This window comes from Bos mutus, chromosome 21, assembly GCF_027580195.1.
Source record: "Bos mutus isolate GX-2022 chromosome 21, NWIPB_WYAK_1.1, whole genome shotgun sequence".
In the NCBI taxonomy this organism is placed as follows: domain Eukaryota; kingdom Metazoa; phylum Chordata; class Mammalia; order Artiodactyla; family Bovidae; genus Bos; species Bos mutus.
This window is the reverse complement of record NC_091637.1, coordinates 202659-216802: the sequence shown is the minus strand read 5'-3', so window position 1 is coordinate 216802 and position 14144 is coordinate 202659. Positions and strand designations below refer to the sequence as shown.

The 14144-nt window shown below is 39.1% G+C and overlaps 1 pseudogene; it reads right to left on the bottom strand.

Annotated features, from left to right (window-relative positions):
* Nucleotides 1-514: 514 nt before the first annotated feature.
* On the bottom strand, nt 515-14004 carry LOC102265830 (ankyrin repeat domain-containing protein 26-like; annotated as a pseudogene).
* Nucleotides 14005-14144: the final 140 nt, after the last annotated feature.

Genomic DNA, 14144 nt, shown 5'->3' with positions numbered 1-14144 from the left:
AAGCACATGTTCCAGCTTTCTTGTGTGTTTAGCTTAGGTGTTGTGAGTGTATTGCTGTTTACCCCATGAAATCACGTGTACAACATTCTGCTTTGTAACTGGACTTGTATTGTCTCTTTTTTCTGTTACCACCCATTTCATGTTAGCTGCATTGTTAGTCAGCTTATAATTAAATTAACCGTGAATCATTTTAGCGGCCTGTAAAGTGGTAACCAGTCCATTTTGTGGTCTTTTGACACTGTTTTTTATAATTGGCATCATTGGCTAATTAGTTGATATTTAAAATTCTTTGATGATTTCTCTGTGGTTTCATGCTTGATTTCTTTCCAAATATTTGGAAAAAAACAGTTCTGTATGTTTTCCTTGCTGTTGGAGTTCTCTGACAGTGTGTCTGCTTTCATCATTGGTTTTGATTCCCTCTCTCATCCTGTTGTCTGCTTAGTCATCATGAATCCAGATCCCCCCCAGCCCCCGAGGCTGTAGTTTACCCATCCATCTCCCGTCCCCCGTCCCCTCACTTGCTCTGGTCATAGCCGTTCTGTGGTCCACAGCGTGTGTCCCCTTAGTCGGGTTTGTGCTTTGTCTTCATGTGTCATTAAATGGTGTTTTTCCCCCATAGCAGTAAGTTGAATTGGTGTATCACTGTGCAGTTACAGGAGAAGGCAATGGCAACCCACTCCAGTACTCTTGCCTGGAAAATCCCATGGATAGAGGAACCTGGTAGGCTGCAGTCCATGGGGTCGCACAGAGTCGGACACGACTGAAGGGACTTCTCAGCAGCAGCATGCAGTTATAAGCATAATATATGTAGATGGATCCTAAACTATATATCATGTGTAATTCATAAATGAGATTGTGCTTACATGAAGAAATGATCCTCTTAAGTGTAGAATTAATGGACTTTTAGACATGCAGATGACATCACCCTTAAGGCAGAAAATGAGAGGAACTAGAAAGCCTCTTGATGAAAGTGAAAGAGGAGAGTGAAAAAGTTGGCTTAAAGCTCACCATTCAGAAAACTAAGATCATGGTATCTGGTCCCATCACTTCATAGGAAATAGATGGGGAAACAGTGTCAGACTTTATTTTTTGGGGCTCCAAAATCACTGCAGATGGTGACTGCAGCCATGAAATTAAAAGGCGCTTACTCCTTGGAAGCAAAGTTATGACCAACATAGATAGGCGTATTCAAAAGCAGAGACATTACTTTGCCAACAAACGTCCATCTAGTCAAGGCTATGGTTTTCCAGTTGTCATGTATGGATATGAAAGTTGGACTGTGAAGAAAGCTGAGCATCAAAAGAATTGATGCTTTTGAGCTGTGGTGTTGGAGAAGACTCTTGAGTGTGAGTCCCTTGGACTGCAAGGAGGTCAACCAGTCCATTCTAAAGGAGATCAGTCCTGGGTGTTCATTGGAAGGACTGATGCTAAAGCTGAAACTCAGCACTTTGGCCACCTCAAGTGAAGAGTTGACGCATTGGAAAAGACTCTCATGCTGGGAGGGATGGGGAAGGAGGAGAAGGGGACGACAGACATGAGGATGAGATGGCTGGATGGCATCACCAACTCAATGGACATGAGTTTGGGTGAACTCAAGAGTTGGTGATGGACAGGGGTCCTGGCATGCTGCGATTCATGGGGTCACAAAGAGTCAGACACGACTGAGCAACTGAACTGAACTGAACTGACACAATATCCTTTCTGTGTTGGTGCTTGTATTTAAGACTGTAAATCTCATCAGCTTTTACACAGTTAATGTCTCTATTAGACTCGTTAAAAACGTATCTTCTATGGTTAATAAAATGTAAAGACTGCACCTGCTATTATGCTAGCTTTCATTCTTACATATTTTCACAGGGAACTTGCTTTAATGAATTTATTGTGAGAAGTTTTAAATCAAATTCTGTGTCAGGATTTTACATTAATGTCCAATAGGTGGTTAGATTTATTCAGTGTTAAAATAGATATTATGGTAACTTCCTCATCAGTTAAATTACTAATTTAAAATATAACATGTTTTTGATTAAGAGAAACTAACTTATAGAGAAATTTGGCTGAGAATAGACACCTGTTAAGGCCCTTTGTTGTACAGAATGCTATGCTTTAATAAATCATGATGTTGTAATAGAATGGTATCTTCTTGAGTAATAATTTATAGTGTTTCTCTAGTAAATCTCGAATAGCTTATTTAACTTCTGTGGTCAAAAAAAATGTTCTGTTTCCAGTCACATGTTCTGTAAATCTTCATGTCACTTACATGTTTGCCATCATTTTTGCTTTACTGTATTTGCCTCTACGGATTCTTGAAATTTTAGCTTCAAAGTCGCAATGAATCTGGTTTCTCTTCATTTCTTTGCATGCATCTATCAGCCTAGTGATTTAAGGAAGCAGTGTCGAAAGGTAAACTATTTAGTAATGTAGCACGCCTTTGTTTCTCTGTGAAGTATTAAAGAGTCCTTATCATTTAACGTGAATGAACACTGTGTGGTTATGTCCTGGTGAATAATTAATGTTTTAATGGAAGTGATGAAACTCACCCACCACTTAAAATGTGCTGATGGTTCTGTTGGAAATAGGTCATTCGTTGGGACAATTGTAACAGTTTGCCTTTCTCCCACTTGTTTGCCTTCTGATCATCTCATGCTTGTTTATAATAGACATAGTATTATTTATTATTTTTAAAAATTTCTGTACTTATGTTTTTGGCCATGCTGCACAGCTTATGGGATCTTAGTTCCCCAAGCAGGGATCAGACCAGTGTCCCGGCAGTGAAAGTGCCAAGTCTTAACCTTTGGACCACCATGGAATTTCCACTTAGTGTTTTCATGTAAAAATGACTGAATCAGAGCCATAGATGTTAGATTTGCGGGAAGCCAATTTAATGATGGTGGGTAGCAGTGTGCAGGAGACTCTGTGTGCCGGCACGTGCTTTCCAAGTCTGTCATCTCATCCCCAGGTGAGGTCCAGGCTGCTGCTATCCCCATTCAGCAGACATAGACACTGAGGCTTAGCGAGGGCGGGCACCCTGCCCAGGCTCTCACACCCAGCAGCGTGGTGCAGACTGGTCTGATGATCAGGAGCCTGGACATCAGGAGGAGCCTTAACCATGGTGCTGTCAGCCCCTGTTGTTGGAGTCCAGTGCCCCAAGTTTGGCCTCCAGATCCTCTGCTGTCCCAGCCCTGATCATCCCTGATGGAGGGCCCAGCATCAGGAGCTTATGCTTAGGTGTAGATAAACTGTGGTGGGTGCAGCAAAGCTTGGAAATGATTATGAACCACTGCCAAAGTGAAATCAATTGGAAAGTAAGTCAAACATCTTAAAGTATACTTTCAGTTACTAGGCAATAAGATTTCATTTCTAAAGTAGAATATCAATGCAGCTTTTCAAGAAATTTAAAAGTATCTCTTAAAACCAGAGATCTAGGACAAAAAAAAAAATCATTAAATGTCTCCTTGATTAGCACAGTTAATGACAGCTTTTACTTAGTGTGCATAAGTCAAATAAACAACTTATAAGTTCACCAAATTAAAAACAAGGATCATTCATATCAGAAATCTGAAACCCAATGAACAAAAGATAATAGAACTAACGTCGGTCAAGTAAGTCTCCATGCTGTTTTTCGAAGGGCGTGGAATTGAGGTAGAAAACTCTATGTTTGCTCTTGGAGTAGGATTTCCGTTGAGCACTAAAGGATTATTGAAATTTCCAACACAACAGGGCTCCAGGACTGGCCTCGTGCTAAGAGGACTGAGTAAAGATCTGTTCTGCTCTTTCTTCACCTCAAGTTTGGTGCTGATCACCGCCAGCTTCTCATGAGTCCTGGGGAAGATGGAAAACACCAACTTTACTCATGTTTCCCCAAATTATCTGCATTTTAAAGTTGCCATATAGTAAATGGAATTCCCAATAAACTGTTTGAACACTGAAAACACAGAGCAGACCTCCTATAAACAATGATAGTTGTAACCTTGTTCTAAAGAACTACACATGTGTCTAGGGCTCCTCAATCAACAAATCACAGTTGGGAGAGGAGAGAAAGGGCATCAGAGAGAAAAGGAGGTGGCTTCACAGTGACACCTGCTGCCGTCTGGGACACACCTGCCTCCAGGAAACAGTTCAGGGATGAAGAAACACCCCATCCCACAAAGCCACTTTCAAGCATTTGCTTTCACCACCCTTGTATACATGTTTCACTCATGACCTTGGAGAAATTAAGCTTTTGGCTCTGAGGTATCACTTAGAGCCACATTCTGAAGTGAGGCTGAGAAAGTCAAAGGATGAGGCTGAAAAGAGCTAAAACAGCCCCAGGATCAGTTACAAGTACCCCGTGCTTTTCCACAGTTCACTTTAGGTTACTTCACTTCTACGAAGGACCTATGTCAGTACCTGTTTTTGATGATAGAGAAATAAAAAATCTGAAGACAATTTCTGGTCTCATTTAAAAAGCCAAAACTCTAAACAGTGTTCAGTGTACGGTTTTACAGTGAGAGGCATTGCACTCCCCCAGCAGGGAGACTGGCCCCACTGAGCTCTTTCCCCAGAAGCCACACCCCACATCTCAGCATCAAGTCCCCAAAGCCCTGTCTGGGAGCACCTGTGCTTCACTTGTGCATATTCATTTTATGTATCAACTAGCAGAATGTGTCCTTGGGTACCTGCTTCTTTGCTTTATGCTGCTTTGGCTTATGAAAGGCTTCCTAGGAGTGCTCTGCTTTCAGATAGTTGGGGAAACTTGGACTAGGCACAGCAGGTGGGATCTGCCCTTTCCATTCTCCAGACCCCTCAGTCAGGTCACTATATTACTTTTAGCCACTTTGTGATTTATCCTGCCTTTAACCCATGTGTTCATTTCCCCCTATTTCATAAGTATGCCTTTACATAGTGTGGAAAAACTTGATACAGTACTAATAATTTGTCTTAAAGCGTCCGCTTAGCAGTGACCATGTAGTTAGCTTTCACTTCCTACTCATCTCATGTACCCCACTCTATAAAAATTAGGCTTCAGAGACAAATTAATGAACTAAATTTAGTTTCTGTGATTCTGTGTTTTGACTTGCTTTTCTAGTTTATCTTCCAATGACTTTCTAACTTCACATTCTACTAGGTAGAGTTGCTTATATTTTTCCAACTCTGCTTTGTTAGAATCTTCTTGCAAATTTTTCATTTTGGACAGTTCAGATTCCAAGTCTTTAATTCTGAGTTTCATCTGTTGAAATTCAGCTTGTGTCTAAGGCAAATTGAAAAAGATAACATTTTTAAAATAATCATTAACCTTGAAAATTATACTTGTTCCCTTTACTTTTGAGTCAGTGATTCAGAGAGTGATTTCAAAGGTGAAAAAAAAAAAAAAGCAGAAGTTTAAAACAATTATCATTAATGTGAAGTGAATTAAATCTGAATTATAAAATTAAAGTGGAATCACTGTTATAGTAGTACTTATATAATCTGATAATTCACAGAATAAGAGGATCAACTTAAAATTTTAAAAATTGAACAAGATGACTTAAGAATAATTCAAGAGGATGGTACCAGTTTTAAACCACAATATTTTCTTTTCTTCCTAATGACCTTGTTTTTTACCAATTGGTCTTATAAGTAAAAGGATTCTCTAGTGAGAATCATTCTGAAAGATCAATTTAGTGATAACTGTGATGGAAACTGAAATATTTAAAGGGAAAACAAGTGCCTCCCTTCCTTCCAGAAATCAACAAAACTAACTGCTCTAAGGGAGGTAGAGAAAACATGTAAGCTGTATAGATCTAAAATGTAATGTACAGTGAAAGTGAATTCAAGCATATGACAGATCAACAAATTAACCTGAAAAAATAGGTTGCATTCTTTTCATTTCTCTACAAGATCCTGTCTCACTCTTTCTTCAGTCTCCTGCTGATATTGCTCTCCTTGAGTGTGTTCTATCATATTCATTTCTATATGACTTCTGAGGTTCACTACTTCTTACTCCAACTTCTTTTTCTTCTTCCCTAGTTTTTACATTTCTTTTGCATTAGTTTCATAGATAATAACTCCTGTTGAAAAACTTGATTTTTTGCATCCAGGTGCAGACATTTTGAAGATGCAGTTTCCAGCTCTGCTGGAAAATCATCAGTCTTCAAGAATAATAAGATACTGTTTGCTAGTGAAGAAAGTGGACTGAGCACAGCCTAACTCAAATTCAGGATCAAATAAGTATGACGATATCTGTATTATAGAATGTAGGACTAGGGATTACTTAGAGAATCAAGAAAGAAGTTCAAACCAAGAGTCACAAAATATGTTCTTCACTGTCATCTTTGTCACACAACAATTGCACTTGATTTTACACTCTTTTATTGTTCTACAATAATGTTTTTCTATCTTTCTTCATAAAATGACTACAAGTCACCTCTTAGTAGAATGTCTGTTACTCCTCCCCCCATTTTAATATCACAGGATTTTAAAGAAGTTTCAGGGATACTGTATTGAGTTATCTAGGGCTAAGTTAATAAGTCCCTCCCAAAAGAAGACTGTGAGAATAAGACTCTAATTAATAAATCTTGTAAATATGGATTCTAATCCCATAAGCCTTTTTCTGAAGTACAAAGACTTTTTGCTAATTTGAATTGCATTCCAAAGAGAATTATTTGCAAAGTTAAAGAAATCCCATTTCCTAACAGTTTACAGAGATGATCCACACATTTTTCTGAACAGCAACAATAAAAAATGCCTCATTCTTGTAATCCTTTGTTACTGTCCATTTATACAAGACAAGTGATGTGCATATCAATAAATATTCCCTATTACACCAATGTATACTTAGCCAAGATTCCCCCTCATGCAAGAAATGTCAACAGTGTAAAATTAGGGGCTAAACTCTTCCTCAGAGACTAGGTAACAAGTGCTGATGTGAAAAGGCTCAAAGAGCTGGACAGTCACAAAAGCTCCACGAAGTACGAGAGACTGGGCTCCAGGTCTCAAATAATGAAGGACTACCGAAGAGGAAAAGAAACTGTAAAGACAGAAATGACAGTCTGAGCAAGGGCCAAGAAAAGGTGAAATCAGCCAGCTAACTTTGAGGATAAGATCCAACCACAGGGAAATAAAACCATGTGCACACAGAATCATGGAAATCAATGTTCAAAACAGCATTATTAATAGTCCCAAAGCAGAAACAACCCAAAGTTCCATCAAGTGATGATGGATACATGGCTTAGCTTACTGTTGACAACCAACAGAAATGGAAAAACTGATACTTGTTATCACATGGATGAACTGTGAAAACATGAAATCAAATGAGCAAAGCTAATTCCATTTATATAAAACACCGAGGACAGGCCTGTCTACAGAGACAGATATTAGACTGGGGGTTGCCTGGGGCTGAGGGAGATGGGAAGCCATGAGTGGTGGCTAAAGGATGCAGGGTTTCTTTTAGTGGGTGATGGAAATGCTCTAAAATTGACTGTAGTCACCGGTTACACCTTTCTAGCCTAAGAGATACTGAACTACACATGTTGAGTGGGTGTACCTCCATGCTTTTACAACATCCTTAAAATGAAAAGGAAAGAAGGCAATGCCTAAACTTCAACTGGTTTGTATAATACCCTTTCTGCACAAGTTATTCTGAAATCCATGAAATAAATATATACAGAACTCTACAGCCATTCACAAAAGGAAAGATGAGAAATGATAATTTTCTGAATATTCCATTAAATTTATATTATCCTCTGATTTTAATCTGGCTTGCCTCATCATGGTAATACAGCTATCACTTTTAAAAGTATTGTTTCAAAGGAAAAAAAGGCTCTCAACTTGTGTGAATAATGAGGCACAATTCTCAACTTTCCTAAGGGTAAATAATATAAAGAAAAAGTAATATAATGCAAATGGTAGGATGAAAGTCAGAGTTTAAGGAACGAGTGCATTATAAAGATAAGAAAATTGTAGTAAGTTACTTGTAACAAAAATACAGAAGAAAGCTGACCATGAAAATGAGCATCCTAAAACACTTTATCCTACATATTAACTGTTAACACGTTCAATTTCATACATACTTGACTTGTGAGTTGACGTAGTTGTAGTAGTTTACAATTGTTCTTCAAATCCTGAGCCTCAGCACAAAAACTTAGCACAATAACATGACATGACTTTCAGTTAAGCCTCCAACATAGACTGCTTTTTTACAGCGTCATCCAGTTCCTGTTGAAGTTGTCTCACAACTGCCTAATAAGATGCTCTCTCACTGAGTTTATCAAACCACTTTACTATTATGTTATGTTAATAATAGGTAACTCCAACATATGGACTTTGAAAAATATCACCGCAGACAGCAACTCACCTAATTTTTCCTCCTCACTGACTTTGGTTATAGACACAGAAGGGGCCACCCTCCAGCCTTCCTGATATTAAGTTACTCAGACAAAGGATGTGGCCCCACTGTCCACACCTTGCCCCTCCCAATAAATCTGCAGAGCTTCACCACCTCACGTCCAGAAAGAAATGAATGTGTAGGTGGGAAAAGTGATGGAAAATTCCACACTATGGAAACAATGTGGAAATATTTTCCTTTCCTTTTTTATTAGAAGCTTTGATTAACTCAGAGATCTTCACATATTCCAACCGTTGCTCAGATCTTTCCAATAGATTCCTACCTCAGCAGAAAAATGAAGCCATTCCCTTGTGGCTTATCTATTTTATATATAGTAGTGTGTCTATATTAATCCCAAACTCTTAATTTATCACTCCTCCCCACCTTTGCCCTTAGCTAACCGCTTTCCTCAATATTTTGTAGTCACCTACCTGGGAAAAGGAACTGAAAAATAATGGATATAGTGTACAAGTAACTGAATCAACTTGCTGTACATCTGAAACTAACACAAAATTATAATCAACCATCAGTTCAGTTCAGTTCAGTCACTCAATCATGTCCAACTCTTTGCAACCCCATGAATTGCAGCACACCAGGCCTCCCTGTCCATCATCAACTCCCAGAGTTCAATCAGACTCACGTCCATTGAGTCAGTGATGCCATCCGGCCATCTCATCCTCTGTCCTCCCCTTCTCCTCCTGCCCCAATCCCTCCCAGCATCAGAGTCTTTTCCAATGAGTCAACTCTTCACATGAGGTGGCCAAAGTACTGGAGCTTCAGCTTTAGCGTCATTCCTTCCAAAGAAATCCCAGGGCTCATCTCCTTCAGAATGGACTGGTTGGATCTCCTTGCAGTCCAAGGGACTCTCAAGAGTCTTCACCCACACCACAGTTCAAAAGCATAAATTCTTCCGTGCTCAGCCTTCTTCACAGTCCAACTCTCACATCCATACATGACCACAGGAAAAACCATAGCCTTGACCTTTGTTGGCAAAGTAATGTCTCTGCTTTTGAATATGCTATCTAGGTTGGTCATAACCTTCCTTCCAAGGAGTAAGCGTCTTTTAATTTCATGGCTGCAGTCACCATCTGCAGTGATTTTGGAGCCCCAAAAAATAAAGTCTGACTTTATTGTTTCCACTGTTTCCCCATCTATCTCCCATGAAGTGATGGGACCAGATGCCATGATCTTCGTTTTCTGAATGTTGAGCTTTAATCCAACTTTTTCACTCTCCACTTTCACTTTCATCAAGAGGCTTTTTAGTTCTTCTTCACTTTCTGCCATAAGGGTGTTGTCATCTGCGTATCTGAGGTTATTGATATTTCTCCCGGCAATCTTGATTCCCGCTTGTGCTTCCTCCAGCCCAGTGTTTCTCATGATGTACTCTGCATATAAGTTAAATAAGCAGGGTGACAATATACAGCCTTGACGTACTCCTTTTCCTGTTTGGAACCAGTCTGTTGTTCCATGTTCAGTTCTAACTGTTGCTTCCTGACCTGCATACACATTTCTCAAGAGGCAGGTCAGGTGGTCTGGTATTCCCATCTCTTTCAGAATTTTCCACAGTTTATTGTGATCCACACAGTCAAAGGTTTTGGCATAATCAATAAAGCAGAAATAGGTGTTTTTCTGGAATTCTCTTGCTTTTTCCATGATCCAGTGGATGTTGGAAATTTGATCTCTGGTTCCTCTGCCTTTTCTAAAACCAGCTTGAACATCAGGAAGTTCACAGTTCATGTATTGCTGAAGCCTGTCTTGGAGAATTTTAAGCATTTCTTTACTAGCATGTGAGATAAGTGCAATTGTGTGGTAGTTTGAGCATTCTTTGTCATTGCCTTTCTTTGGGATTGGAATGAAAATTGACCTTTTCCAGTCCAGTGGCCACTGCTGAGTTTTCCATATTTGCTGGCAAATTGAGTGCTGCAGTTTCACAGCATCATCTTTCAGGATTTGAAAGAGCTCAACTGGAATTCCATCACCTCCACTAGCTTTGTTCATAGTGATGCTTTGTAAGGCCCACTTGACTTCACATTCCAGGATGTCTGGCTATAGGTCAGTGATCACACCATCATGATTATTCCAATATAAAAGAAAAATGCAATCTAAAAAATGAGGTTGCTCCCATGGCCTTCAAGGAGCCTTGATAACCTGGCCTCTACCTGCTTCCAGATTGCACATCCTACAACCCTCTCCCTGACTCACTCCATTCCTGCTGTTCACGAATCCTACCATCCTTCATTTTTAGAGGACCAGCTTGTATTCAAATGATAGTAATTGATACTTGAAATGAGAATTATGAGGAAATTGTTTGTAAAAATGTTAAGTAAATCATAAATACCAGTGGGAAAATTAAATCAAGAATAGTTTTGCTAAAACTCAACACCTGAGTCCCAAATTATGATTTAATGATAAGTAGATGCATTTGAAGAGTTGGGAGGCTTAAAGAATAAATTATTCAAGGCTAAAGTGTTTCCCATATTAACTCAAACTGACTTGAATAAAAATAAAATTGTACCAACAAATATAACAAAAAGCTATGATAAGCTACTGAAGCCAAAGTACGATATATAAAATACAGCCTCTGGGAAATCTGGAATTGACTATCAAGATAATCCAGGTAACTGAAGCTTCATTTCAAAATTTTTATTTCAGGTTTGAGCATTTCATTTATCTTCTTTGTCATGATACTGAAATGTGGTAACATAAAGATTAAAATTATTACCTTAATAAAGAGTAAATTACCAGTACCTGTCTATGTTAACAATTTAGAACTAAATCTCTTAACATTTCATAAATGACACGATGTCCCTACTCGAAGTAAAGGATTTCTTCGGTCTAATTTTTATTTGCTGGATACAAGGTATGCTTTTAGGCTGGTTGAGAGGCCATAGATTCACAGCTTGTGTATTTTTGTATTCAACTAGATTCAACACTTCGGAGAAGGCAATGGCACCCCACTCCAGTACTCTTGCCTGGAAAATCCCATGGATGGAGGAGCCTGGTAGGCTGCAGTCCATGGGGTCGCTAAGAGTCAGACACAACTGAGCAACTTCACTTTCACTTTTCACTTTCATGCATTGGAGAAGGAAATGGCAACCCACTCCAGTGTTCTTGCCTGGAGAATCCCAGGGACAGGGGAGCCTGGTGGGCTGCCGTCTATGGGGTCACACAGAGTCGGACACGACTGAAGCGACTTAGCAGCAGCAGCAGTAGCAGATTCAACACTTAGCCAGAATGAAGAATCACTTTGAACTTTTTTCAGGAAGTCTGAGAATTATTTCTCCTTCTGGATACTCATTTCTCCTTCTGCTTTCTTATTTTCATACCAATACATTCTCTCTTTTAAATGATTCCATTCCTTGATTAACTCCTTGTTTCTTTTCTTGAGCATCAGACCTTGTTTCTCACATTCAGCCTGAAGTTTTCTCATGACCTGCTCAAACTGGTCTTGGATGCTAATGACCGTCTTCTCTTTACTGTTGGCTCTGTTTCATGCATTACCCAGTTGCTGTCAGAGCAACATGTTTTCACTCTGGAGTTGAGATAATCTATCCTCTAAGGACTCCTGCTTTCCAAGGTATGTATTCACTTTGCTTTGTTCATTCTGATACATGTGTTCAATTTCCTGCTTTTGACACTTTGATTGGCTTAGATCTCTCTGGACACATTCTAACATCAAAGTCTTTTCTCTAAGATCATCTCTCATGTGATGCAGCTTGATTTTCAGCTTATTGAATATACTTTCCACTGTAGGTGGTTGCTGGGAAAGCATCTTGATGTTATCTTTTAGATTAGCCACATCATACTTCATTTTTTCCCGCAAACATAACCACTCGTCTCTTGCTCTCCAGAAGGCAAGTTCCAGATCTCTTTTTGATGTCTGACCTTGATCATGATCATGTAAGGCAGCAGCCAGTCTAGAACGGTAGGATTTTACTTCCGTTTCCAGTCTTTGTTTGCTTTCTTTTTCATTCTCCAGCTTAGAGTTTAGCACTGTATTCTCAGCTGTCTGAGCATTAAGCTGGCCTGTATAGTAGGATATAGTCTTTGTTAACATTTCCTCATTCAGTTTTATTGCCTTTTGAAGATCATTATTCTTTACTTTGAGAATGTCAATGTCCTCAAAATAGTTCTCTTCCTTTTCCCGGTGCTGATTTTTCAGTGCATCTATCTCCAGTCTTAGCATGGCAATTTCCTCTTGCAACATGTGCTTTTTGTGCAACAGGTCTTTTGTTTCTTCACAACTATCATAAACCTAAGTGAAACAAAGGAGATGTTTAGCTAGTACTCAGTAAACTGACATTCTATGATTTCTTCTGAAATGAAAGACTAACTTGTATGTTTATACAATGAGAAGACTGCACCAAGTGTGTCTCCAACAGGAAAAAAAATAAGGTTCAATACAAATCTCAGACTTTATACAAGCATAAATTCCCAAAGGTTCAAAAATTTAATGGAAGACAATGAATCCATGAAAGTCAAAAAGAAATCCCAAGAGACTTTTCAAGAAGCTCAGAACTGGAAAGGCTTCTCTCTGAACTACAACAAACCCAGAAGGCTTAAAATAAAAGATTCATAGATCTGACTACACTTAAAAATTGCATCTGATGTGGAATATTTATATAATGGAAAACTAGTAAGCCATAAAACAGAATGAAATAATGCTATTTGCAGCAACAGGGACGGGCCTAGACATTATCACCCTAAGTGATGTAAATCAGACAAAGATATGTGTGAGTGAGTGTGTATGTGTATTAGTCACTCAGTCATGTCCAACTCTTTGGGACCCCATAGAATATAGCCTGCCAGGCTCCTCTGTCCATGGAATTTCCCAGGCAAGAATAGTGGAATGGGTAGCCATTTCCTTCTCCAGGCTGCTGCTGCTACTGCTGCTAAGTTGCTTCAGTCGTGTCTGACTCGGTGCGACTCCTTAGACTTTAGCCCAACAGGCTCTCCCATCCCTGGGGTTCTCCAGGCAAGAACACTGGAGTGGGTTGTCTTTTCCTTCTCCAATGCATGAAAGTGAAAAGTGAAAGTGAAGTCGCTCGGTCGTGTCTGACTCTTAGCGACCTCATGGACTGCAGCCTACCAGGCTCTTCCGCCCATGGGATTTTCCAGGCAAGAGTACTGGAGTGGGGTGCCATTGCCTTCTCCGCCTTCTCCAGGGGATCTTCCAAACCCAAGGACTGAACCCAGGTCTCCTGCATTGCAGGCAGATTCTTTACAGTCTGAGCCAACAGGGAAGCCCCATTTATATAATATACACACACATATACATATATATCTGAATCACTGTGCTGTATACCTGAAACTAATAGAATATTGCTAATTAACTATAATTCAATAAACAACACCACTTTCTAGGTTTATAAACACTACATTTGATACCTCCTATAAATCTACTTCACAGTAAGAGCCTTAACTCTTTATAAATAGACTAAATTTTGTACAAAAGTTTTTCCTTGAGAATATGCTACCTTCTAACATTTTAATAGGCAATTACAAGAATTATACCTATTGACAACTGTACTAGGCACTTCTACAAACATTAATTAACTCATTAGCTGTAATGATTCTGGAAAGGAAAAAGTTAAAAATATGAGTAAGCTGCAGCCTTTCTCCAGGTCTTTGGACTCTACTAGTCTTCTTACATCAAACCACATGTCTCTAGTACAAACATATCAATACAAAATAAGCTTCCTATTTCATTCATGGTACATACACTAATGGTAAATAAGCTAAAATTTAGAAAGCTCTTAGAAAACTATAAGATTATTTGCTGCTGCAATAACTTTCATTATCT